The sequence below is a fragment of the Bombina bombina genome, chromosome 6 (genome assembly GCF_027579735.1).
Source record: "Bombina bombina isolate aBomBom1 chromosome 6, aBomBom1.pri, whole genome shotgun sequence".
Taxonomy (NCBI): domain Eukaryota; kingdom Metazoa; phylum Chordata; class Amphibia; order Anura; family Bombinatoridae; genus Bombina; species Bombina bombina.
Genome location: NC_069504.1, coordinates 1,041,256,971 through 1,041,284,869, shown reverse-complemented (window position 1 = coordinate 1,041,284,869; position 27,899 = coordinate 1,041,256,971). Strand labels below are relative to the sequence as shown.

Below are 27,899 nucleotides of genomic sequence, written 5' to 3'. Positions count from 1 at the left end.
CTGAAAGCCCCTGACAAGAGGCATATATGTGTAGCCACCAATCAGCAGCTTCTGAGCCTACCTACGTATCCTTTTCAATAATGGATACCAAGAGAACAAAACAAATTAGATAATAAAAGTAAATTGGAAAGTTGCTTAAAATCACATGCTCTCTCTGAATCATAAAAGTTTAATTTTGAATTTAGTGTTCCTTTTTCATCACAAGTAAAGTAAGTAATGTAAATAAGTATAAACCATTTTATATGTATATGTTTACATAGGTTATTATAGAACCAAATATTGGAACCCTTGCATACAGGTCCCATGGCTGTAACATTTAAAAAGCATCATTACGATTGGTCTTTAATGCCTGATGAAACGGCTTTCAATGAAAAGATGTAACCCAGCACATACAGATAAGTGCACACCAGATGAATGACCACCAGTCTTTATTTCCATAAAATCCAACAATCACAGCAATGTTTTGAGAGTAATCCTTTAATCATAAAATAGCATGATTAATTGTGATTTACTGGTTGATTTAGAAACAGCTTTCAATAACATAGAAACATATTGCATTTTTTTTTTTAATTTTATTTATATCCAACAACGTATACAAGTTACTTGTCTTTGTGCCACGCAAGGCAGAATGTCATATAGCATGCTTAAAGGGACATGAAACCCAAATTTTTTCTTTCATGATTTAGAAAGAGCATACAATTATGAACAATTTTCTAATTTACTTATATTATCTAATTTGCTTCATTCTCTTGATATTCTTTTCTGAAAAGCATATCTAGATATGCTTAGTAGCTGCTGATTGGTAGCTGCACATAGATGCCTCCTGTGATTGGTTCACCCATGTGCATTGCTATTTCTTCATTAAAGTATATCTAAAGAATGAAGCAAATTAGGTAATAGAAGTAAATTGGAATGTTGTTTAAAATTGCATTCTCTACCTTAATCATGAAAGAAAATGTTTGGGTATAGTGTCCCTTTAAGGACAAACACCATACACAGTGAGATCCGTGTTAACACTGTGCAGGGAGTTTGTGTCTGTACACATCGCTGGGGTTTTACCTTTTTTTAAACATAACAAACTAAACAATAATAAACTAAAACAAACTAAAACTAACACCCTCTCCCAACCTCCTGCTTGATCCTACATATAATACATAACATAAGACGCCTGTGTGCTGTCCCTCAAATTACAGAAAAGTTCCTAAGAAGGGTTGCAAACCTCCCATTTAGGAATGTTGCAGGGATAATGACTGAAGATTAGGTCTTGCGGGGTGTGCCAACGTTGTGCCTTTTTATCTCCTCATGCTGGTGTGTAAGGTTCATATGCCCTTATTCAATGGCAAGAGGGCCTCTCTAGGTCAGTCTGATACAGAGGATCACAGTGCAGACAATACCCACACCACAGCACATCTTTAAGTAGTACACTATCAGTTTCTTAGCTCTTATTTGGAAGGTATGGGAATTATTTCAGGCCGGGCACAACTTGTAACTTAGAGCAGCTATTGGTGTTCATGATTTAAAGGGATAGAGTGTGTCTTAGAAAGGCACTGTGCAAATATAGGTAACCCAGGTCACAGAGTGGGGGATTCAGTTGTAGTTTGGAGAGATTTCAACGTGAGTTTTTTTTTTTATCCTCTAGCCATGTACATTATGGTGAGTCAGGGGGAGATTTACGAGGATTAACAATAAAACTATGGGAAGGTACCTGAAACAGGATATCCATGCCGAATCAGTCTCATAATATCTGTGCCATTCTAAGGTCTAGTAACGTGCAGTTGGAAGGCCTCTGCAGAGTAGGAGATAGTAAGTTTGAGTGGAGTGGCGGGGGCCTAGCCCGCATGCTATGCCTCTGGTGGTACAGAGATTGCCGCGCCTGAGGTAGGTTTGAAGGCACAGAGAACAGGCTGACAACTTCTATTGCAAAAGGTGGCGCAGAGCGTGATATGTCTAAATGCTGCCTGTGTGAGATGCTCAGAAATACTAACAGTGAGCACATAAGCTAAGGGCTATAAATGGAACTGCAGCTTCAATAGTAAACATTGTGGATATTACACAGTGAGCTCAGAAGCAAACACTTATCAAGGCTGAAAAATCATAACAAAATTATGGCTGCTAAACATTTTAGCGCTCGTGAAGCCCCTCCCATACAGACCCCAGTTGAGTAGCCAAAGCAACCCTAGGATAGTAATGTCAATGAAGATACCTGTAGAGGAATTATTGAAATAAATTAATCCGGATTAGGCGAGTCCAAATAGTATAATGAAATAAAATAAATAGCTAACCAGACCAACACAAAACATCAACAGAATATTGTAACAGTCGCACATTTTTCCCCGCTGTAGATCAGTGTTAAGAGGGGATCATACTGTGGTGAAACATGCCGAAGCATCTGTAAGTAGGATTACACCGAGGTGGTGGCAATTCTCCCCCGTATCAGTGTGACCCACTAAACAAAGGGGAGCCGTACCATGATAATGTGTGAGCTAGTCTGGGGGGCGGGGATATCAGCCAATGCCTCTTGCTCTGCGGGTGAATCTGGATGCTCCCGAAGGACAACGGTCAGGCAGCCAGCTTGCTCGATGTATAGAACAGCATAGGAGAGGTAATCCACCTGACAACAACTGCAAGCGTTGGGGGGAAACCATAGCCGCACCTTTGGTAAATGCAGGGAGCCCAAGTGGTGTTTCGGGAAAGGGCCGTCGCGGGCCAAGACTTAAGTGTTGCAGAGCATCGGAAAAACTTCCATCAATTCCGGGGGCCAAGTTCACAACATGCGCAATGGATAAGTCCTGCAGCGGCTCAGGTACAAGTAGTGACTCCATGCCCTGCCTCTCAGTGCCCTGAGTTGGGTCCTCCACTTGGGTGCCTAATATACAGGCTTCACGGAGCCTCTCCGGTCTCGCAGTAGCCATAGCAGGTGAGTGCAGTGAGTGCAGAGCCTGTTCCATGCAGCAAGACATTGATCCCTCGGCCAAGTCTGAGAAAAGGATTGCTGTGTCGTCAGATGCAGCGGACCCCTGTAGATTTGTAGCGGGTGAGTGTTACGGGTCTCGTACTGAGAAGCAAATTCGCTTATTCACAGGGTCAGGTTCTTTAAGGTAGGCCCCCCAGTTAATTGAATCACTTCATGCAAAGTTTTAAAGCTAAAGGATAAGCGTTCAAATATAGGCAGGAAAATTTAGAGTAACTGAGCAGTAACATAATTTTCTGCCTCCATCGGGAAGGAAACCAGCAAATATGATTCTTTGAAGATTACTATGTACAGTGTGGCGCTTAAGGGCACGCCACTATGCCAAACGACTTTTTACTTTTAATATGACTTCCGTGGGAGAGAAGATGATAGTTTCCCAATCCGCCTTGATTCTCAGACACGTAGCTGTCAAGAGATATGCAGATGGCAATGGGTTCAGGCTGCATAAGGCTTTTCTTTCTCGAGGTATCTCGGAGCTTCAGAGGAATGCAGCCATCTTGGAACGCCACCCACCGGAAGTCCCTCACATATTGCATTTTAATAAAAGAATACTACCTTGAAACTAATTTCTGCCTAAAACTACTTGGTGTGCGCCCATAAAAGGAGGCAGGAGTTTGCAGCGTCTGAGGATTTCAGCATGCTGGGTGCTGTGATGGCCTCCTCTTTAGATTTGATATAATTATATATATTACCCCTTGGGTAATATGAACAAAGAAGGCTTTGAAAATTCTTTATTGTTTAACCTTTTGATCTTTTGTTAAAAAAATGCACAAAATTAGTCCACTCTCACAGATATCCTACCTCCCTTTGCAGAGATAAAAGCTCTCAGTTTTCTCCTATAATGCCTGATGAGGTTAGAGAATACATGGCAATGGATCTTAGACCATTCCTCCATACAGAATCTCTCCAGATCCTTCAAATTTCGAGGTCAACGCTGGTGGACTCTCCTCTTCAGTTCACCCCATGGGGTTCAAATCAGGGCACTGGGATGGCCATGTCAGGACCTTGATTTTGTGGTCAGTAAACCATTTTTGTGTTGATTTTTTTCATGTATGTTTTGGATCATTGTCCTGCTGAAAGATACAACCACGGCCCATTTTAAGCTTTCTGGCAAAGGCAGTCATGATGCCATGTGTCCTAACAAAATTCCCGGTCCTCTGGCAGAAAAACAGCCCCAAAATATTTAAGAGCCACCACCATATTTAACCGTGGGCTTGAGGTACTTTTCCACTGCTGGTATTTATTGCCAAAAAGCTTTCGCCTAGATTTAGAGTTCTGCCTTAGCCATCAAAAGCAGTGTTAAGGGGTCCTAACGCTGCTTTTGGCTGCCCACTGGTATTTAGAGTCAGGCAGGAAAGGGTCTAACGCTCACTTTCAAGCTGCGACTTTTCCATACCGCAGATCCCCTTACGCCAATTGCGTATCCTATCTTTTCAATGGGATCTTCCTAATGCTGGTATTTAGAGTCTTGGCTGAAGTGAGCGGTAGAGCCTCTACCGACAAGACTCCTACCGCCAAAAAAAGTCAGTAGTTAAGAGCTTTCTGGGCTAACGCCGGTTTATAAAGCTCTTAACTGCAGTGCTCTAAAGTACACTAACACCCATAAACTACCTATGTACCCCTAAACCGAGGTCCCCCCACATCGCCGCCACTATAATAAATATTTTTAACCCCTAATCTGCCGACCGCACATTGCCGCCACCTACATTATCCCTATGAACCCCTAATCTGCTGCCCCTAACATCGCCGACACCTACATAATATTTATTAACCCCTAATCTGCCGCCCCCAATGTCGCCGCTACCTTACCTACACTTATTAACCCCTAATCTGCCGACCGGACCTCACCGCTACTCTAATAAATGTATTAACCCCTAAACCGCCGCATTCCCCCCTTGCAAACACTATAATAAATAGTATTAACCCCTTATCTGCCCTCCCTAACAACGCCGCCACCTAACTTCAAGTATTAACCCCTAATCTGCCGACCGGACCTCGCCGCTACTCTAATAAATGTATTAACCCCTAAAGCTAAGTCTAACCCTAACACCCCCCTAAGTTAAATATAATTTTAATCTAACTAAATAAATTAAATCTTATTAACTAAAGTATTCCTATTTAAAACTAAATACTTACCTGTAAAATAAACCCTAATATAGCTACAATATAACGAATAATTATATTGTAGCTATTTTAGGATTTATATTTATTTTATAGGCAACTTTGTATTTATTTTAACTAGGTACAATAGCTATTAAATAGTTATTAACCTACCTACCTACCTAGTTAAAATAATTACAAAATTACATGTAAAATAAATCCTAACCTAAGTTACAATTAAACCTAACACTACACTATCAATAAATTAATTAAATAAATTACCTACAATTACATACAATTAAATAAACTAAACTAAATTACAAAAAAAACCCCACTAAATTACAAAAAATAAAAAAAGATTACAAGAATATTAGGCTAATTACACCTACTCTAAGCCCCCTAATAAAATAAAAAAGCCCACCAAAATAAAGGTCCCTACCCTATTCTAAATTAAAAAGTAACCAGCTCTTTTACCAGCCCTTAAAAGGGCTTTTTTTTTACGGGGCATGCCCCTAAGTAATCAGCTCTTTTGCCTGTAAAAAAAAATACAACCCCCCCCAACATTAAAACCAACCACCCACATACCCCTACTCTAACCCAAACCCCCCTTAAATAAACCTAACACTACCCCCCTGAAGATCTCCCTACCTTGAGTCGTCTTCACCCAGCCAGGCCAAAGTCTTCATCCGATGGGGCAGAAGAGGACATCCAGACCGGCAGAAGTCTTCATCCTATCCGGGAAGAAGAGGACATCCGGACCGGCAGACATCTTCATCCAAGCGGCATCTTCTATCTTCATCCATCCGGAGCAGAGCGGAGCCATCTTCTTCCAGCTGATGCGGATCCATCCTCTTCAACCGACGCCTACTCGCCGAATGAAGGTTCCTTTAAATGACGTCATCCAAGATGGCGTCCCTCGAATTCCGATTGGCTGATAGGATTCTATCAGCCAATCGGAATTAAGGTAGGAAAAATCTGATTGGCTGATTGAATCAGCCAATCAGATTCAAGTTCAATCCGATTGGCTGATCCAATCAATCGGAACAGCCAATAGAATGCAAGCTCAATCTGATTGGCTGATTGGATCAGCCAATCGGATTGAACTTGAATCTGATTGGCTGATTCAATCAGCCAATCAGATTTTTCCTACCTTAATTCCGATTGGCTGATAGAATCCTATCAGCCAATCGGAATTCGAGGGACGCCATCTTGGATGTCATTTAAAGGAACCTTCATTCGGCGAGTAGGCGTTGGTTGAAGAGGATGGATCCGCGTCAGCTGGAAGAAGATGGCTCCGCTCCGGATGGATGAGGATAGAAGATGCCGCTTGGATGAAGATGTCTGCCGGTCCGGATGTCCTCTTCTGCCCGGATAGGATGAAGACTTCTGCCAGTCTGGAAGTCCTCTTCTGCCCCATCGGATGAAGACTTCGGCCCGGCTGGGTGAAGACGACTCAAGGTAGGGAGATCTTCAAGGGGGGTAGTGTTAGGTTTATTTAAGGGGGGGTTGGGTTAGAGTAGGGGTATGTGGGCGGTGGGTTTTAATGTTGGGGGGGGTTATATTTTTTTTTACAGGCAAAAGAGCTGATTATTTAGGGGCATGCCTCGCAAAAAGCCATTTTAAGGGCTGGTAAAAGAGCTGGTTACTTTTTAATTTAGAATAGGGTAGGGACCTTTATTATTTTGGTGGGCTTTTTTATTTTATTAGGGGGCTTAGAATAGGTATAATTAGCCTAATATTGTTTTAATCTTTTTTTATTTTTTGTAATTTAGTGTTTGTTTTTTTTTTTTAATTTAGTTGAGTTTATTTAATTGTATGTAATTGTAGGTAATTTATTTAATTAATTTATTGATAGTGTAGTGTTAGGTTTAATTGTAAATTTGGTTAGGATTTATTTTACAGGTAATTTTGTAATTATTTTAACTAGGTAGCTATTAAATAGTTAATAACTATTTAATAGCTATTGTACCTAGTTAAAATAAATACAAAGTTGCCTGTAAAATAAATATAAATCCTAAAATAGCTACAATATAATTATTTAATTTATTTCGTTAGATTAAAATTATATTTAATTTAGGGGGGTGTTAGGGTTAGGGTTAGACTTAGCTTTAGGGGTTAATACATTTATTATAGTAGCGGCGAGGTCCGGTCGGCAGATTAGGGGTTAATACTTGAGGTGGCGGTGACGTTGGGGGGGGGGCAGATTAGCGGTTAATACTATTTATTATAGGGTTTGCGAGGCGGGAGTGCGGCGGTTTAGGGGTTAATAACTTTATTAGAGTAGCGGCGGCAGATTAGGGGTTAATAAGTGTAGGTAAGGTAGAGGCGACGTTGGGGGGGCAGATTAGGGGTTAATAAATATAATATAGGGGTACATAGGTATAATGTAGGTTGCGGCGGTGTCCGGAGCGGCAGATTAGGGGTTAATAATATAATGCAGGTGTCAGCGATAGCGGGGGCGGCAGATTAGGGGTTAATAAGTGTAAGGTTAGGGGTGTTTAGACTCGGGGTTCATGTTAGGGTGTTAGGTGCAGACTTAGAAACTGTTTCCCCATAGGAAACAATGGGGCTGCGTTGGGAGCTTAACGCTGCTTTTTTGCAGGTGTTAGGTTTTTTTTCAGCCCAAACTGCCCCATTGTTTCCTATGGGGGAATCGTACATGAGCACGTTTTGCCAGCTTACCGCTACCGTAAGCAACGCTGGTATTGAGGGTTGAAGTGGCGGTAAATTCGGCTCAACACACCCTTTTTTTAGCCTAACGCAGCCCCTCAGACAACTCTCATTACCAGCGTTGTTTGGAAGCAGCGGTAGGAAAAAAAGCTGTGTTTGCTAAGTGGGTCTTTACCAACAAAACTCCAAATCTAGCTGTTTATTTTGTTTTCACCTGACCATAGAACCCGATCCCTTTTGTCTGGCAAAAAAAGATCCTTGATTTTGTTTTTAGTTGAGAGTAGACTTTTTTTTTTAAACTCTTCCAAACAACTTGTGGTATTGTAGTTTTGGAGACTTTCTGACCCTAAGACGTAACTAACTTCTGCAATTCTCCAGCAGTGATCCATGGAGATATTTTGGCCACTCAAACCATCCTCTTCACAGTGCATTCAGACAATATAGACACACATCCTCTTCCAGGTTGATTCATAACATTTCCAGTTGACTGAAACCTCTTAATTATTGCCCTGATAGTGGAAATGGGCATTTTCAATGCTTTTGTTAATTTCTCATAGCCACCTCCTATTTTGTGAAGCTCAACAACCTTTTGCCACACATCACAGATATATTCCTTGGTCTTACTCATTGTGATGAATGACTAAGGGAATTTGGCCTATGTGTTACCTCATATTTCCTTCCTAATATGAGGAGAGTCCACTGCTTTATTCCTTACTTGTGGGAATTCAGAACCTGGACACCAGGAGGAGGCAAAAACACCCCAGACAAAGGCTTAAATACCTCCCCCACTTCCCTCATATCCCAGTCATTCTTTGCCTTTCGTCACAGGAGGTTGGCAGAGAAGTGTCAGAAGATACGGAGTAGTTCCTTATGGAGGGTATCTACCCTTCTGAATGGGACTGGAGTTTTAAGTAAGTCTTGTCAGCCTCTCAGTGAGAGCATTGACAAAAGTTAGGGTCTGGAGATGCAGGGAGAGTCTTTCTGCGAACCCATCCAGACTCGTATTAACAGCTCCTAAGCAATCAGTGTTGACGAGTTTTACTGCCTGCTTCCATCACTCAAGTACATGTCAGGAGCGATGCTACAAGACTGTCAAACTTGAGAGGCTGTGTTTCTGTTCCATGGCATAGATTCTGGTAAGATTGTTTCATTTTTTTATACACATATGATAACGCAAGAAGACAGGGTCACAGTGTGTCTACTTTTATCTGTATGGAATCAAGGGTTAATACAGTGGGCAAAAAAGTATTTAGTCAGCCACCAATTGTGCAGGTTCTCCCACTTAAGAAGATGAGAGAGGCCTGTAATTTTCATCATAGGTATACCTCAACTATGAGAGACAAAATGTGGAAACAAATCCAGACAATCACATTGTCTGATTTGGAAAGAATTTATTTGCAAATTATGGTGGAAAATAAGTATTTGGTCAATATCAAAAGTTCATCTCAATACTTTGTTATATATTTTTTGCAGGCAATGACAGAGGTCAAACGTTTTCTGTAAGTCTTCACAAGGTTGTCACACACTGTTGCTGGTATGTTGGCCCATTCCTGCATGCAGATCTCCTCTAGAGCAATGATGTTTTGGGGCTGTCGCTGAGCGACACGGACTTTCAACTCCCTCCAAAGGTTTTCTATGGGGTTGAGATCTGGAGACTGGATAGGCCACTCCAGGACCTTGAAATGCTTCTTACGAAGCCACTCCTTCGTTGCCCAGGTGTTTGGGATCATTGTCATGCTGAAAGACCCAGCCATGTTTCATCTTCAATGCCCTTGCTGATGGAAGGAGGTTTGCACTCAAAATCTCACGATACATGGCCCCATTAATTCTTTCATGTACACGGATCAGTCATCCTGTTCCCTTTGCAGAGAAACAGCCCCAAAGCATGATGTTGCCACCCCCATGCTTCACAGTAGGTATGATGTTCTTTGGTTGCAACTCAGCATTCTCTCTCCTCCAAACACGACGAGTTGTGTTTCTACCAAACAGTTCTACTTTGGTTTCATCTGACCATATGACATTCTCCCAATCCACTTCTGGAACATCCAAATGCTCTCTAGCATACTTCTGACGGGCCCGGACATGTACTGGCTTAAGCAGGGGGACACGTCTGGTACTGCAGGATCTGAGTCCCTGGCGGCGTAGTTTGTTACTGATGGTAGCCTTTGTTACGTTGGTCCCAGCTCTCTGCAGGTCATTCACTAGGTCCCGTGTGGTTCCGTGATGTTTGCTCACCATTCTTGTGATCATTTTGACCCCACGGAGTGAGATCTTGCGTGGAGCCCCAGATCGAGGGAGATTATCAGTGGTCTTGTATGTCTTCCATTTTCTAATTATTGCTCCCACATTTGATTTGTTCACACCAAGCTGCTTGCCTATTGCAGATTCAGTCTTCCCAGCCTGGTGCAGGTCTACAATTTTGTTTCTGGTGTCCTTCGACAGCTCTTTGGTCTTCACCATAGTGGAGTTTGGAGTGTGACTGTTTGAGGTTGTGGACAGGTGTCTTTTATATTAATAACAAGTTCAAACAGGTGCCATTAATACAGGTAATGAGTGGAGGACAGAGGAGCCTTACAGGTCTGTGAGAGCAAGAAATCTTGCTTGTTTGTAGGTGACCAAATACTTATTTTCCACCATAATATGCAAATAAATTCTTTCCAAATCAGACAATGTGATTGTCTGGATTTGTTTCCACATTTTATCTCTCATAGTTGAGGTATACATATGATGAAAATTACAGGCCTCTCTCATCTTCTTAAGTGGGAGAACTTGCACAATTGGTGTGGCTGACTAAATACTTTTTTGCCCCACTGTATCTTCAGAAGGGGATTATTGAACAGGGTGGATTAATCACATAAATTATTTTATTATGTTTATGCTGTGACATGTGTGGGATGAGGCTCAGGCAGATATGGAACATACAGGTTTACTTTCGTTTTTGGGATAAGCTGCGCAGTCTGTTAAGCTTGGCAAGCTTTTTCCTATAGCAGGGGCGATCCTGCATGGCGCACCACGTGACCGGGTGTGGTCTCACTGATTTCCTTGTTAATGACCGTGCGGTGTAAGGAGACTAAGCGGTTTCTCTGTTTGGCCTGGGTCATAGGAGGTGGTGAGTGCCCGAGTCATTGGGGGTATAAAGGTGCCATTTTATATTGTTTTCTATAGTCCATTTTATAAGCAAAAGTCTAATACCTGTCTATATTGTGAGGAGGCCACGGTATATCCGCCTGCTCAATTATGTTCCACATGCCTTGATAAGGTAATCATGTCAAGGAAAGTCAATATGTTTAGTACCACTGAGCCGTCCACCTCTAAAGAGTCTCCGTCCCGTGAGGTGCGCACCCTACAGTCATCTCCTATTACACATGCAGCTTCCGTAACCCTCCTGATCTTCCATCTGGAGGGGCCCTTTTACTGCCATACTTCACTAAACAGTTACAAACGGCAGTGTCTGCGGCCTTTAGTGCTTTACCTCACCCTGCTAAGCGCAAGTGAAAGGTCAAATATTGCTATCCTTCCCAGGGGTCATCTAATAGCTTATTGGAGTTATCGGATACAAGATTATCAGCTGATGATGACGCCTCTGATACTTTAGAGGATGCTCTTTCTGGGTCGGAATCTGCATCCTCTAAGCTTCCAGCTGGGGAGGAACCAGACTTTAGATTTATGATTGAACATTTATGCTTTCTTTTAAAGGAAGTTTTGGCTACTTTAGAGGTTCCAGAGCCTAAAATGCCTGAGGAACCTTGTATTCCTAAGTAAGATAAGGTCTACAAGGACAGGGTGGTACCACAGACCCATAAAGATGGCGAACATTATTAAGAATGAATGGGAAAGACTTGGTTCATCATTTCCCCCTTCTTCTTCTTTTAAAAAATTATTCCCGGTTCCGGATTCGCAATTGGAGTTGTGGGGCTCCATCCGCAAGGTGGATGGTGCTATCTCTACGCTTGCTAAGCGCACTACTATCCCGCTTGAGGATAGTTTGTTGTTTAACGAGCCCATGGATAATAAGATATAAACGCTGTTAAGAAAAATGTTTCAACATACGGGATATTTGTTTCAACCGGCAGCGGCTGTTGCTGAGGTTGCTGGAGCAGCTACCTACTGGTGTGACTCCTTATCTAAATTGATCGAGGTGGAGGGTCCCCTCAACATGATCCAAGAAAGAATCAAGGCCTTAAGGGTGGCTAATTCTTTTATTTGTGGTGCAAATATGCAGAGGCTTCAGGCTTTTCTGTTCAAGCCCGTAGGGCAGTCTGGCTGAAGTCTTGGTCTGCGGACATGACTTCGAAGTCAAGACTTCTTTCCCTTCCATTTAAGGGAAAGATTCTTTTTGATCCAGCCTGGACTCGATTATCTCCACATTTACTGGAGGCAAAGATGCCTTTTTACCGCTGGATAAGAAGAGCAAACCAAAGGGACAAGTTCCTAATTTTCATTCCTTTCGTTCAGATAAATCCCAATGTCAGCAGCCCTCCACAAAGCCTGAGCAATCCAAGGGAACTTGGAGGCCGGATTAGTCCTGGAATAAATCCAAGCAGAACAAGAAGCCTGCCGAGTCAAAGTTGGCATGAAGGGGTGGCCCCAATCCGGCTATGGATCATGTAGGGGGCAGACTTTCACTCTTTTCGGAAGCTTGGTTTGGGGACGTGCAAGACCTGTGGGTCATGGAGGTCATCGCTCAGGGATACAGGATAGGTTTCAAGTCTCATCCACCCAGGGGCAGATTCCTCTTGTCAAACCTGTCTTCAAGGCCAGAAAAGAGAGAGGCTTTTCTAGGGTGCATTAGGGACCTTTCCTCTCTGGGAGTCATTGTACCAGTTCTTCTGGCAGAAAGAGGTCTGGGGTACTATGCAAACCTTTTTGTGGTCTCGAAGAAGGAGGGAACTTTTCGCCCGATTCTGGACCTAAAATGCTTAAAAAATTTCTATCTGTTCCCTCGTTCAAGATGGAGATAATAAAGTCCATCCTTCCTTTTATTCAGGAAGGACAGTTCATGACCACGATAGATCTGAATGATGAGTACCTTCACATTCCAATACACAAGGAACACTTCAAGTTCCTAAGGTTTGCGTTCCTGAACCAGCATTTCTAGTTTATTGCACTTCCGTTTGGTCTAGCTACTGCTCCAAGAGTTTTTACGAAGGTTCTAGGGGCTCTGCTTGTGGTGGCCAGAACCAGAGGTATAGCAGTAGCGCCATACTTGGACGATATTCAGAAGACCATTCGACCATCTTCTTTCTTCTTCGATCTCATTGATGGAAGATAAACTTAGAGAAGAGTTATCTTATTCCCAGTACCCAGAGGGAGTTCCTGGGTACTATAATAGACTCCATATCTATGAGGATATTCCTTACAGACCAGAGACGTTACAAGCTAACTTCCAATTGTCGTGCCCTCCAGACTTCCTTAAGGCCCTCTGTGGCTCAGTGTATGGAGGTGATTGGTCTCATGGTGTCCAGCATTGACATCATTCCCTTTGCCAGATTCCATCTCAGACCACTTCTGCTGTGCATGCTGAGACAGTGGAGTGGCGATCATTTTGATCTGTCTCAACAGATTTATCTGGACAACCAGCTGAGAGGATCGCTCTCCTGGTGGCTCTGTCCAGATCACCTGTCCCAAGGGACATCCTTCTTGAGACCATCCTGGGAGATTGTCACTACGGACGTAAGTCTATCAGGATGGGGAGTTGTTTGGGGTGCCAGAAAGGCACAGGGCCTGTGAACTCGAGAGGAATCCCTTCTCCCGATCAACATTTTGGAACTTCAATCAATCTTCAATGCTTGGCCTCTTCTGGGTTCGTCCCAATTTATCCAATCAGACAACATAACCTCGGTGTCTTACATCAACCATCAGGAGGGGAATGAGGAGCTCCCTAGCAATGAGGGAAGTATCTCAGGTTCTAGAGTGGGCAAAGGCTCACAACTGCTGGTTGTCAGTGATCCATATTCTGGGTGTGGATAACAGGGAAGCGGATTTCCTTTGAAGATAATCCTTTCATCCGGGGGAATGGTCTCTCCATCCCGAGGTGTTTGCATAGATTTGCAACAGATGGGGGATGCCAGAGATAGATTTCATGGTGTCCCGGCTCAATCAAAGCTACCCAGATATGGGTCGCGGTCCAGGGATCCTCAGGCGGAGCTAATAGATGCATTAGCAGTGCTTTGGAGGTTCCATCTGATCTACATTTTTCTGCCTTTACCACTCCTTCCTCATGTAGTGGCCCTCATCAAGCAGGAGCAAGCACCAGTGATCCTAATTGCTCCATCGTGGCCGTGAAGGATGTGGTTCGAGGACCTGGTGGGGATGTCCTTATCTCCTCCATGGAGGTTACCTTGTCACAGGGATCTGCTGCAACGGGGTCCTTTTGTTCATCAATATCTAGATTCTCTGAGGCTGACTGCGTGGATATTGAACGCTTAGTCCTCGCCAAGAGGGGTTTCTCTGAGAGGGTTATTGATTCTCTCATTCAAGCGCGTAAGTTACTCGTTGCATCTATCTATGAGTACTGGTTACTCATTGCATCTATCATAAGGTGTGGAGAACCTACTTATTCTGGTGTGAAGAACGTGGATTCCCCTGGCATAAGGTAAGGGTTTTCAGGATTCTCTCTTTTTTCCAGGATGGCCTGGAGAAGGGCCTTTCTGCTAGTTCCCTTAATGGACAGATTTCGGCTGTCTGTTTTACTGCATAAGAGGCTCGCTGAGCTTCCAGATGTTCAGTCTTTTGTTCCGACTCTGACTAGAATAAGGCCGGTGTTTAGAACTATTGCTCCTCCTTGGAGTTTAAATCTTGTTCTTAAAGTGTTGCAGAGGGCTCCATTTGAGCCTATGCATGTAATTGACATTAAGTTACTGTCTTGGAAGGTTCTTTTCTACTGGCTATTGCTTCAGCACGCAGAGTATCTGAGATTGCTGCCTTGCAATGTGAGTCCCCTTAAATAGTATTGCATGCTGATAAGGCTGTTCTTCGTACTGGGTTAGGTTTTCTTCCTAAGGTCGTTTCAGATCGCAACAACAATCAGGAGATTGTGGTCCTTTCCTTGTGTCCTGATCCTTCTTCTTCGAAGGAACGGTTACTTCATTATTTGGATTTTTTTCTGGCCTTGAAGTTCTATCTTCAGGGTACAAAGGAATTTAGACAGACTTCTTCTTTGTTGCCTATTCTGGGAAGTGTAGGGGACAGAAGGCCTCTTTCACTTCCTAATCTTTTTGGTTAAGGAGCATTATTTGTTTAGCATATGAGACAGCGGGACATAAGCCTCCTCAGAGGATTATGGCTCATTCAACTAGAGCTGTGACTTCCTCTTGGGCCTTTAAGAATGAGGTCTCTATGGATCAGATTTGTAGGGCGGCTACCTGGTCCTCCTTACATACCTTTTCAAAGTTTTACAAATTTTACATTTTTTTAGGAGTAAGGTTTTGCAGGCTGTCGTGCCCTCAGAATAGGGTCCACCTCTCTTTTTACACCCTGTTTCATTCAGTGTCCTCTAGAACTTGGGTATATGTTTCCCACAAGTTAGGAATGAAGCCATGGACTCTCCTCATATTAAGAAGGAAAACATAAATTATGCTTACCAGATAATTTCCTTTCCTTCTGTATGAGGAGAGTAAATGGCCCCCGCCCGTATTTCCCTGATGTGCTTTTTTATTCTTCTGGCACCATTTATACCCTGATATACTGTTTCTTGTTTCCTTGGCAGAATGACTGGGATATGAGGGAAGTGGGTGAGTGTCAGGGTGCCAGGAATCAGACTGAGATGAGAAGTACAAAAATAATCACACCTTTATTAATAGCAAAAAATAATAAAAAGTCCATAAGACAAATAGCAAGCCAGGAATCAAAGCCAGAGCTGGTAGTCAGACGAGCCGAGTCAGCTGCCAAAATGAATAATCAGACGAGCCGGAATCAGGAACAAGGAGAACAGCAGAGTCAGGAACAAGCCAGGGATCAGGAACCAGGAGAGACGTCAGACAGCCAGGTAATACACAGGAGCTCTCACAAACAGGTCTGAGACAACGCAAGGGCAAAGCATACTGAACAGAGGCCCTTTAAATAATAAGCGATGACATCACAATTCTGAAACTGCATTCTGTCTCACACTGATGATGTACACCAGTCTGGACATAAAAGGAAGTGCAGGAAATGAGCAGCATCACACAGTATTCACCAGAGTCAGCAAGAGAGGTGAGTAAAATGGCTGCCAGCAGCACATGGCAAACAAAGCAGGGAAAAAACCCTTACAGTGAGGTATTTAAGCATTTGGCTGGGGTGTCTTTGCCTCCTCCTGGTGGCCAGGTTCTGAATTCCCAAAAGTAAGGAATGAAGCTGTGGATTCTCCTCATACAGAAGGAAATTATCTGGTAAGCATAATTTATGTTTTATACCCCTGTGAAACAGGAAGTCATGGTTGTACAATTTTCTGTTCCTAGTCACCCAGGTGTACTACATTTGTTTAAATATCAATGGGAATATACTTCAAATATATTTTCCTCATATGAATTCATAGGGGTGCCAATAACTGTGCCACACATATATTTAACAAAGATTTTTTTTTCTTTCGATAAAACCTTTGTTGTGTTTGCAATTGTTTGATATCGATTTGAGCAGAGTATTTTTGTCTATTTTTTTTAACAAAAAGAACAATAGGTTAAACAATAAAGACAATTTTTCACAGCCTTCTTTGCTCATTGGGTGCCAATATTAGTGGAGGGCACTGTATGTTTTGCTATGGAGCGGCCTGAGCGTTCCTTTAACATTTACACAAGGGGGCCTATCTATCAAGCTCTGTACGGAGCTTGAGGGCCGTGTTTCTGGCGAGCCTGCAGACATTTCATAAATTGGCCTCAAGGACTTTTTTTTTTATATACAACATACGTTACTGGCTAAACTAATTGATTATTAGGAAAATATACCTAATGTTTCAGATAAAGGGGAAGATGAAACTGATCCTTATCTAACAGAACAAGTTTCTGCTTGTGTTAAACCTGCCTTCCCTTCTTCTATTAAGAGGATGTTATGATTTTATGATGACGGTAATGCTGAAGTTTGGTTTCATTTCTCACTGAAACCTAAGCTGTTTCCTGTTTTTGTGTGCTTGCATGTATATCATGAGTAGTTTAAGAAAACAGAATGTTTCAGGTGGCCAAATAAATATTTAAGTTTTACCTCTGTGTTTACTCAAATTTTAAAAGTCTCCCTAAAAATTATGCTGTCATTACTAAAGATTTTTTTTTCTACATATGATTCATGCTCTTTCAAGATATAATGGAAATAATGTTGTAAGGACTGGTTGTTTTTTTACAGCAAGATGGTACATTTTATCATTTGTTAGATAACAATTTATTAGTTGAAAATTATGTATTAAGAGCCTCAGAATCTTGGTCAGTGTCTGTACTGATTGACATCCAATCCTAAGTCATGGTGTATGAATGACTATGTGTCTAATATGAGATCGGTTTCAGCCTCTCTCATGGAATCTGTAATAGACCAACTAAAGATAATACATGAGTTGTAGTCACACTATGGTTGAGGCAGACATAGGGTTCAATGTAAACCATTTTAGTTTTTCTTTTGATATAACTATGTTATTTGTCTAGGAGCTAATGACTCTCATATCAAAGAGAACTATCCTATAACTACCTAGCCTACTTCATCTACAAACTCAGTGGCCCATCATTTTTGTTATGGCATTCAAGCATTGAAGCAAGAGGCTTCATCTAGTCTTTTTGTTCTTAAGCAGGGAAAGCACAGTCCCAGTATAGGGGTAGAGGAGGCAGCAGTTATTATGTAAGTCACAATGACTATCCCTTGGCAGTTAGTGGCCATCCTGCAAAATTTCAAAAGCACCTGGGCTACCTTAAAAATATTTAAACACCTTTCCTTGTCAGCCTGAGCAATATTGATCAAAACTGTACTCTTTCCTAAGTTACTTTATATAATTCAAAATATGCTTATTTTTATACATAAGGCTGATATTCTTAGCTATAACAAAGCTTGTGCCAGATTTCTATGGAAGGGTGTTAAAGCTCGGATAGCCATTCATCGGCTTATGAATTCCAAGCTTTCAGTTGGGCTGGCCCTGCCTAATATTATAATCTTGTGGCTCTATTGAAAATAGCTATTGACTGGATCACTGAAAAAGAACAAGTTACTCTGCTTCTATGTGAATCTAATCTTGTTGCTCCCTTCCATTTGAACACATTACTGCACTGCCCAATAACATCATTACCTTTGACTGTTTTTTTCCTGATTACCCTTAAGAATATCATAGTGGCATGGCAGAAGTTTTGTTCTGAGATAGGGTTCTCCCCTTATGTCTCTAAGTTTTTTCCTATTAGAGTTAACCCTAATTTCACACCAGGACTATCAAATCCGGTATTTAAACAGTGGGCCACGAAAGGCCTAAAGTGGATTAACAAAATTTTAGGAACTGATTGTTGTCCAGTAACCTTTTGTGTCTTGGCCAATAAGTTTGGCCTCTTGAAACAAGATTTCTATGCGTATCTTCAACTAAAACATTTTACCCATGAATTAACACAAAACTTTGGCACAGATTGGTCCCTAGGTGAACTACACAGTAGAATCATTGGATACCAATCGGGTATATGCTCTATCTCTCCCGTCTTCCTTACTAAGTCAACGGTCTTTATCTGAACAAATTAATGATATAGTGGCAAAGTGGATTAAAAAAATTCCTGAGATTAATGACAAGACCATAATGGATAGTTTTAAAATAACCGAACAAGCTTGGGTTTTGACGGTATGGAGAGAGTAACAGATCAAGATAAGTCTAAGGACTTATCTTACTCCAGATACCTTATCTAGATGGTATAAATCAGATGTTCTTTGTTCTAGATGTAAGGCAACTCACGCTATTTTCCACTGTTTTTGGGATTGCCCAAAAATCTTGCAGTTTTGGCATAAAGTGTTATATTGGATGAACTCAGTTTTATTGTTAGATTACTATATGAAACCAGTTGAGGTTTTTTTCTTGCCAAATTTCAAGGTACCCCTAAAAATTTTAAACTTATAAATACAATCATATTAATTGGTCGTAATCTTATCCTAAAACTCTGGAAATCCCATGCTGCGCCTAAGTTCTCAGAGCTTAAAAATGCTCTGATTACACAATGTACGATAGAACAGTACAACCTGTTGAACCCTTTGGATGAACAATTGGCTTTTTTTTTTTTTTTTTAAATGGAAAGTGTTCATATTATTACAAGTATCAGGGCAAAGGGTATTAGTTAAACCCCTTTTGTCCAATTAAATATATATGCCGGACATTTTCCCAACTTTTGGTTGGATGCTGGGAGCGAGTGAGAAAGGGGGACTACCCCACCATTCCCTTTTCTTCCCCCTTTTTTTTTTTGGTGTTATGTGATTTCATGATTTTTTTGATTTGTATAGTATAAAACAAGATCAATGAAGACAGACGAGCTCTTGATAAGGCATTTAATATGTTTTCTTTTTTAATGCTTCGGGTCCATGTGTGACACCATATTTTGCCTTTTTGAATGTTATTCATATGCCTTCATTTTTTTGATTATAAATAAAAAAAAATTAAAAAAAATAAAATATTTAAACATCTTCCCCCAAGACATAACTTTATATTGTCACCACTTCCATATAGGCAAGAAAAGATAGAAGTAAAATGAGATTTTACTGTTGTGAATTTGTAACCCAGAAAAAAAGAATGGACTGGAGGGGACTTAAGAGCCTTAAAAAGTTAGCCATAATGAGAAAATTCTAACTTGAATCACTACTTACTGTATTGTTTACATAGACCTGAAGATTGCTTGTTTTGATGACAGTGTTAGCATTTGTTTGAATCTTGCAGGGGATTACCTGTTTATGCCTCCAAGGTACTTAAAAGTATTCAAGAGGTTTTGGAATAATTCTATTATGTTGCGCATATGCAATAAACTCTGAAATGGACATAGATGCAATTATAGATGTATAAACCTTTATTTATCACTATAGTATAGTCATTCAGTATTGGCCAGGATACAAATGTACATATGTATATGTATTTAGTGAACATATATGTGATATCTACTAGTAATGAGATCTGCAGTAAACACGAGAAAGACAAAATTGTGTCCTCAACATCTAGAAATTGCATTTAGCAATCAAGTTCCTAAAATGATTCTTTTTATTTCAAACTTGTACCTTCATTATTGTAGTTTATAGTAATTTCATCTTCTTTTCAACCATCCCATCTTTGTGATTGCAATGTAACAGTTTGTATTTAATCTTGTTTATTGGCAATAGAGATCTTGCACAGATTTTTACAGAAAACAGAAGTCCCAGTAATCATGTTTTGAAAATCTTGATTTATAATAACTAGATCCTAGTGTCACCATTTTCTTATGATAATAGAGATTTGGCAAAGACCAACCTCGTTCTGTACAGTGAGGTTTAGGACTTTTGCTGATATTTTAAACCTCATAAATTAGCAGCTTTACAAATTAATGTATAATAAAATCCCATTATAGAAGATTACATAAGTTGGGGCCACTTTCTTATTATGGAAAATTATTTCCTGGAGTGCTCATCTTTATTTTAGGTGAAAATCTTGCCAAATCAGAAAATATGGTTTTCTTAATCAATGATTGAAAAGAAAAAAAAAACCAGTACGTTTAGAATATAAAGTTTAAAAACATAATTGACCAATATTCCAATTATACCCATATACAAATGATATTCAGTGTGTTCAGCACTCAATAAAAGTGCAACACACACACATGGACTCTTATCCCCACTAACCCATTTTGTTTTTTGGTGATTGACAGCCATTATCTGTTGTTAACATTGCTGTTATGGGGAGATGGAATTTTGTAGGAATTATTAAAGGGACAGTTTACCCAAAATGTTCTCTCCTTTAATTTGTTCCCAATGATCCATTTTACCTGCTGGAGTGTTTTAAATTGTTCACAAGTAGCTCCTTTACCCTTATTTCAGCACTTGAAATATATGATTTAGGGCTAGATTACAAGTGGAACACTAATTTATTGCGTGCCAACAAACGGAAAATTACCAGGGGCTGGTTATTGCTACGGCAAGCTTGCGGTAGCAATTAGCGCTTGTTAATTTTATAAATGTGCCCCAAATGCCCCCAAATTACATTGGTGTATATTTTATTAAAAAATTAAAATTCAAACATTTTTATTTTTTAGAAAAATAACTGGACTAGGCAGGTTTTGGGGGCTAAAGTTGGCAGGTGTGGGAAGTGCCTTTACATTGTGGTCTTTGGGAACTGTATATTTCCTATATATATATATATATGTATATGATTATAGAGACAGCTAACAAGGGGGCTGGGTAAGAGGGCTTTGGATGTCTGTATATCAGCCCCCTAGACCAGTATTTTTCAACCAGTCTGCCTTAGCACACTAGTGTGCCGTGAGAGATCCTCAGGTGTGCCACGGCAGACTGACAACAGTGTGACATATTTTTTAAACTTTGCTTGTTTTTTACTCCCAGTGCAGGGGTAGTTTGTAGGAGGCATGGCATAACAGCACAATACGTACAGTATGTGTGTGTTTGTGTGTATGTGTATATATATATATATGCTGTATTAGGCTACAATGTGTGATTTTTTTAAATTTTGGGATGGTGGTGTGCCACAGGATTTTTTAATGTAAAAAAGTGTGCCACGGCAAAAAAAAGGTTAAAAATCACTGCACTAGACCACTTACAAGTTGCAGGTGATCGCTGTACAAATGGCAATTACCTGCAGCAGAATTGAATAGGCTTTTAACCTGAGGAGGAGGCTCCAACAGAGCCCTATATCCCTGCTTTTTTAGGCTAGAGGAACAACTTATCACTCATTTGAAAGAGGGGAGTCTGCCCTTTTCGAATGGGTCACTTGTCACTGTAAGTTACAAGTCACTTGCACCCCTAGGATGGAGCTCATCACCATTAAAAATGGTAGTCCCCTGCCCCACTAGACCTAAAGTGATTTCTAGTGGTATGAAAGAGAGGCTACTAAAGAGCCCCCTATCTCCCCATCTGTTTTAAATAGATAGGTATGAGACCCCTCAAATGAAAGAGGGAATTCCCTTCTTTAAATTGAGGGATCACTCCCCCAACTAATTTTTTAGGTGATCATAACAGTAATGGGTATCACCTGCCCCAAGTAGACAGCCATACCGTGTTTGAGGAGGAGAAGGGGGGCTCTTTTAGAGACCTTAGTCCCCAACAAAAAGGTGTATGAGACCCCAGTTTAAAAAGGTGAACCCTGTCTTACAAGTTTTGGATCTCACACCCCTGTCAATAGTAGGTGATTGCCATTTTTATGTTAATCACCTATCTAATGTGTTTACTGTATGGGGGATAGTGGCAGCAAAGGTGCCACTATTCCCTAAAGACAGCATAGAAATACACCTAATACCCCTCACATCAAATAGGAGATTGTCCATAATAAATAGCAGACAATTGCCATAGAAATAGCAATCATATGCTTGGTGCCTTTTACAGCCATTTGAGCTATAAAAGGGACCTGTGCACCCCAAAATATGCCCTACCAAAGGGCAAGTGCTCCCTCTTTTTAAAGAGGTGAGGTTACTCTTCTAAAGGAGTGTTAACAATGACCACCTGTTGTAACCATAAGCATATGGAACAATATCAGGGGGTTGGGGGTGTCCCATATGTTGCTCCCCCCCCCACACACACACTATAGATACATAAAATTGAGAACCCTTATTTGAATGCAGCAATCCTGGACCTAGATTTGGAGTTTGGCGTTAGCCGTGAAAACCAGCGTTAGAGGCTCCTAACGCTGGTTTTAGGCTACCGCCGGTATTTGGAGTCACTCAAAATAGGGTCTAACGCTCACTTTTCAGCCGCGACTTTTCCATACCGCAGATCCCCTTACGTCAATTGCGTATCCTATCTTTTCAATGGGATTTTTCTAACTCCGGTATTTAGAGTCGTTTCTGAAGTGAGCGTTAGACATCTAACGACAAAACTCCAGCCGCAGGAAAAAAGTCAGTAGTTAAGAGCTTTCTGGGCTAACGCCGGTTTCTAAAGCTCTTAACTACTGTACTCTAAAGTACACTAACACCCATAAACTACCTATGTACCCCTAAACCGAGGTCCCCCCACATCGCCGACACTCAAATAATTTTTTTTAACCCCTAATCTGCCGACCGCCACCTACGTTATCCTTATGTACCCCTAATCTGCTCCCCCTAACACCGCCGACCCCTATATTATATTTATTAACCCCTAATCTGCCCCCCTCAACGTCGCCTTCATCTGCCTACACTTATTAACCCCTAATCTGCCGACCGCAAAGCGCCGCCACCTACGTTATCCTTATGTACCCCTAATCTGCTCCCCCTAACACCGCCAACCCCTATATTATATTTATTAACCCCTAATCTGCCCCCCTCAACGTCGCCTCCATCTGCCTACACTTATTAACCCCTAATCTGCTGACCGCAAAGCGCCGCCACTTACGTTATCCTTATGTACCCCTAATCTGCTGCCCCTAACACCGCCGACCCCTATATTATATTTATTAACCCCTAATCTGCCCCCCTCAACGTCGCCTCCACCTGCCTACACTTATTAACCCCTAATCTGCCGAGCGGACCTGAGCGCTACTATAATAAAGTTATTAACCCCTAATCCGCATCACTAACCCTATAATAAATAGTATTAACCCCTAATCTGCCCTCCCTAACATCGCCGACACCTAAGTTCAATTATTAACCCCTAATCTGCCGACTGGAGCTCACCGCTACTCTAATAAATGTATTAACCCCTAAAGCTAAGTCTAACCCTAACACTAACACCCCCCTAAATTAAATATAATTTACATCTAACGAAATTAATTAACTCTTATTAAATAAATTATTCCTATTTAAAGATAAATACTTACCTGTAAAATAAATCCTAATATAGCTACAATATAAATTATAATTATATTATAGCTATTTTAGGATTAATATTTATTTTACAGGTAACTTTGTATTTATTTTAACCAGGTACAATAGCTATTAAATAGTTAAGAACTATTTAATAGCTAAAATAGTTAAAATAATTACAAAATTACCTGTAAAATAAATACTAACCTAAGTTACAATTAAACCTAACACTACACTATCAATAAATTAATTAAATAAACTACCTACAATTATCTACAATTAACCTAACACTACACTATCAATAAATTAATTAAATACAATTCCTACAAATAAATACAATTAAATAAACTAGCTAAAGTACAAAAAATAAAAAAGAACTAAGTTACAAAAAATAAAAAAATATTTACAAACATAAGAAAAATATTACAACAATTTTAAACTAATTACACCTACTCTAAGCCCCCTAATAAAATAACAAAGCCCCCCAAAATAAAAAAATGCCCTACCCTATTCTAAATTATTAAAGTTCAAAGCTCTTTAACCTTACCAGCCCTGAACAGGGCCCTTTGCGGGGCATGCCCCAAGAAGTTCAGCTCTTTTGCCTGTAAAAAAAAACATACAATACCCCCCCCAACATTACAACCCACCACCCACATACCCCTAATCTAACCCAAACCCCCCTTAAATAAACCTAACACTAAGCCCCTGAAGATCTTCCTACCTTATCTTCACCCTGCCAGGTTCACCGATCCGTCCTGAAGAGCTCCTCCGATGTCCTGATCCAAGCCCAAGCGGGGGGCTGAAGAGGTCCATGATCCGGCTGAAGTCTTCATCCAAGCGGGAGCTGAAGAGGTCCATGATCTGGCTGAAGTCTTCATCCAAGCGGGAGCTGAAGAGGTCCATGATCCTGATGAAGTCTTCTATCAACTGCATCTTCAATCTTCTTTCTTCCGGATCCATCTTGCAGACCTCCGACGCGGAACATCCTCTTCTCCCGACGCCTACTAGCCGAATGACGGTTCCTTTAAGGGACGTCATCCAAGATGGCGTCCCTCGAATTCCGATTGGCTGATAGGATTCTATCAGCCAATCGGAATTAAGGTAGGAATATTCTGATTGGCTGATGGAATCAGCCAATCAGAATCAAGTTCAATCCGATTGGCTGATCCAATCAGCCAATCAGATTGAGCTTGCATTCTATTGGCTGATCGGAACAGCCAATAGCTCTTCAGGACAGATCGGTGAACCTGGCAGGGTGAAGATAAGGTAGGAAGATCTTCAGGGGCTTAGTGTTAGGTTTATTTAAGGGGGGTTTGGGTTAGATTAGGGGTATGTGGGTGGTGGGTTGTAATGTTGGGGGGGGGTATTGTATGTTTTTTTTTTTACAGGCAAAAGAGCTGAACTTCTTGGGGCATGCCCCGCAAAGGGCCCTGTTCAGGGCTGGTAAGGTTAAAGAGCTTTGAACTTTAATAATTTAGAATAGGGTAGGGCATTTTTTTATTTTGGGGGGCTTTGTTATTTTATTAGGGGGCTTAGAGTAGGTGTAATTAGTTTAAAATTGTTGTAATATTTTTCTTATGTTTGTAAATATTTTTTTATTTTTTTGTAACTTAGTTCTTTTTTATTTTTTGTACTTTAGCTAGTTTATTTAATTCTATTTATTTGTAGGAATTGTATTTAATTAATTTATTGATAGCGTAGTGTTAGGTTAATTGTAGATTATTGTAGGTAGTTTATTTAATTAATTTATTGATAGTGTAGTGTTATGTTTAATTGTAACTTAGGTTAGTATTTATTTTACAGGTAATTTTGTAATTATTTTAACTATTTTAGCTATTAAATAGTTCTTAACTATTTAATAGCTATTGTACCTGGTTAAAATAAATACAAAGTTACCTGTAAAATAAATATTAATCCTAAAATAGCTATAATATAATTATAATTTATATTGTAGCTATATTAGGATTTATTTTACAGGTAAGTATTTATCTTTAAATAGGAATAATTTATTTAATAAGAGTTAATTAATTTCGTTAGATGTAAATTATATTTAACTTAGGGGGTGTTAGTGTTAGGGTTAGACTTAGCTTTAGGGGTTAATACATTTATTAGAGTAGCGGTGAGCTCCAGTCGGCAGATTAGGGGTTAATAATTGAAGTTAGGTTAATACTATTTATTATAGGGTTAGTGAGGCGGATTAGGGGTTAATAACTTTATTATATTAGCGCTCAGGTCCGCTCGGCAGATTAGGGGTTAATAAGTGTAGGCAGGTGGAGGCGACGTTGTGGGGGGCAGATTAGGGGTTAATAAATATAATATAGGGGTCGGCGATGTTAGGGAAGCAGATTAGGGGTACATAGGGATAATGTAAGTAGCGGCGGTTTACGGAGCGGCAGATTAGGGGTTAATAATAATATGCAGGGGTCAGCAATAGCGGGGCGGCAGATTAGGGGTTAATAAGTGTAAGGTTAGGGGTGTTTAGACTTGGGGTACATGTTAGAGTGTTAAGTGCAGACGTAGGAAGGGTTACCGCATAGCAAACATTGGGGCTGCGTTAGGAGATGAACGCGGCTTTTTTGCATGTGTTTGGTTTTTTTTTCAGCTCAAACAGCTCCATTGTTTCCTATGGGGGAATCGTGCACAAGCACGTTTTTGAGGCTGGCCGCTTGCGTAAGCAACTCTGGTATCGAGAGTTGAAGCTGCGTTAAAAATGTTCTACGCTCCTTTTTTGGAGCCTAACGCAGCCTTTATGTGGACTCTCAATACCAGAGTTATTTTTATGGTGCGGCCAGAAAAAAGCCGGCGTTAGTTTTTCGGGTCGTTACCGACAAAACTCCAAATTTAGCGGCTGGTCTTTTAAATGAGTGGTCCTGTGTCCACCCATTGCCAGCTGAATGTCACCTATCATCATCTTTGGTTATATTTTGTGGTTCTGATGCTTTTTAAGAGGCCTTTTTTACTCCCTCACCATAACAACATATCCTAATATCCCACATTTGAAAGAGTGAGGTTTCACAATTCAAATAAGGTGTTTCATGTCCTTATAGCTATGAAGTGATCGTTATAGTAAGACTGATAACCTGACAATAACCACTTGCCTCATTTATTTGTACTGATGTTAGAACTTGTAGAACAATATTTGTCTGAACTAATAAAAAAATGTTACTAGCAAAATAAAAAGGCATAACTGATGTAAAAATGGGTGATATTTTGTAAAATTCCATGAAAGATGACTCTTGGTACAACTATTTTATGCTTGTTTGTTATTTTGTTTAGTTTTTTAAATATTTTTTGTTTCGTAGAGGGATTTTGGACAGGTATAGGAAATAGGGATGGGGGAATATTTTGCAAAATTTAAAACAAATCTTTATACATTTGTTCGTTCAAATCAAATTTTTTATGTTTATCGTACATTCTAACATTTTAATTTTGAATATTGGTTTTCAAATTCTAATGAACATTTGGTAATATTCGCTCGAATATTCAAATTTTATGTATACTTTCTGTTAGCTATAACATTCAATTTCAAATTAATTTATTGAATTCTAAATTTTGACATTGGAATTCGATTTGAATTAATGTATGTGAGTCAAATTTCAACATTTGATTTAGAATGTTCATGATATATCGAATATACATATTCGAAATTCTAATGTGTATATTTGAACTATTATGAACATTTAAAATAAAAAAGCAACATTCAAATTATAAACCAAAATTACAAAACCAAAATTTGAAATAAAAAGCAACATTAAAAAATCGAAAATAACATTGGAAAATCATATTTTAAAGAAATTTTGTTCTTATCGACATTCGATTGTGTAAAACTAATGTACAAACTAATATTCATTGTAACATTCAAATTTCGACTTAGCCACATTAGTACACCCCTAATAGGAATAGTTTCAAAATAGTTTAACCCTTTGAGTGCAAAGCAATTTCCCACCTGGGTCCTAAGCTGGAATTGAGTGTTTTTTTTTTTTTTAAAATATATATTTTTTAACTTTTTTTTTCAGATCCCCAAGACTTATACCGTTGGAAAGGTTAGGCGATTACCTTGGGGGTCTGTAGGTGCTTAGATGCTTGAGATAGAGTCTTCTAAGTAGCATGCCCCCCTTTCCCTATACTGTCCATTGTAATTTTTCAATAAAGTTGCGCGTGAAGCCCCGGTGATGCCTGTCACTATAAAGACCTGATGACCAGGGTGGGAGTCGATGAGATCCACCAGATTGCCCTCAAGTTGGGTGAGTGCTCTGAGCCGTTGTCAGCACCTG

At 40.3% G+C, this 27,899-nt stretch overlaps 1 protein-coding gene across 1 annotated transcript in view; it reads left to right on the top strand.

Moving 5' to 3' along the window:
* The window catches only part of LOC128664108 (potassium voltage-gated channel subfamily KQT member 1-like), a 327,070-nt gene that overhangs the window by 244,159 nt on the left and 55,012 nt on the right, over nt 1–27,899 (top strand). The window lies entirely within an intron of this gene.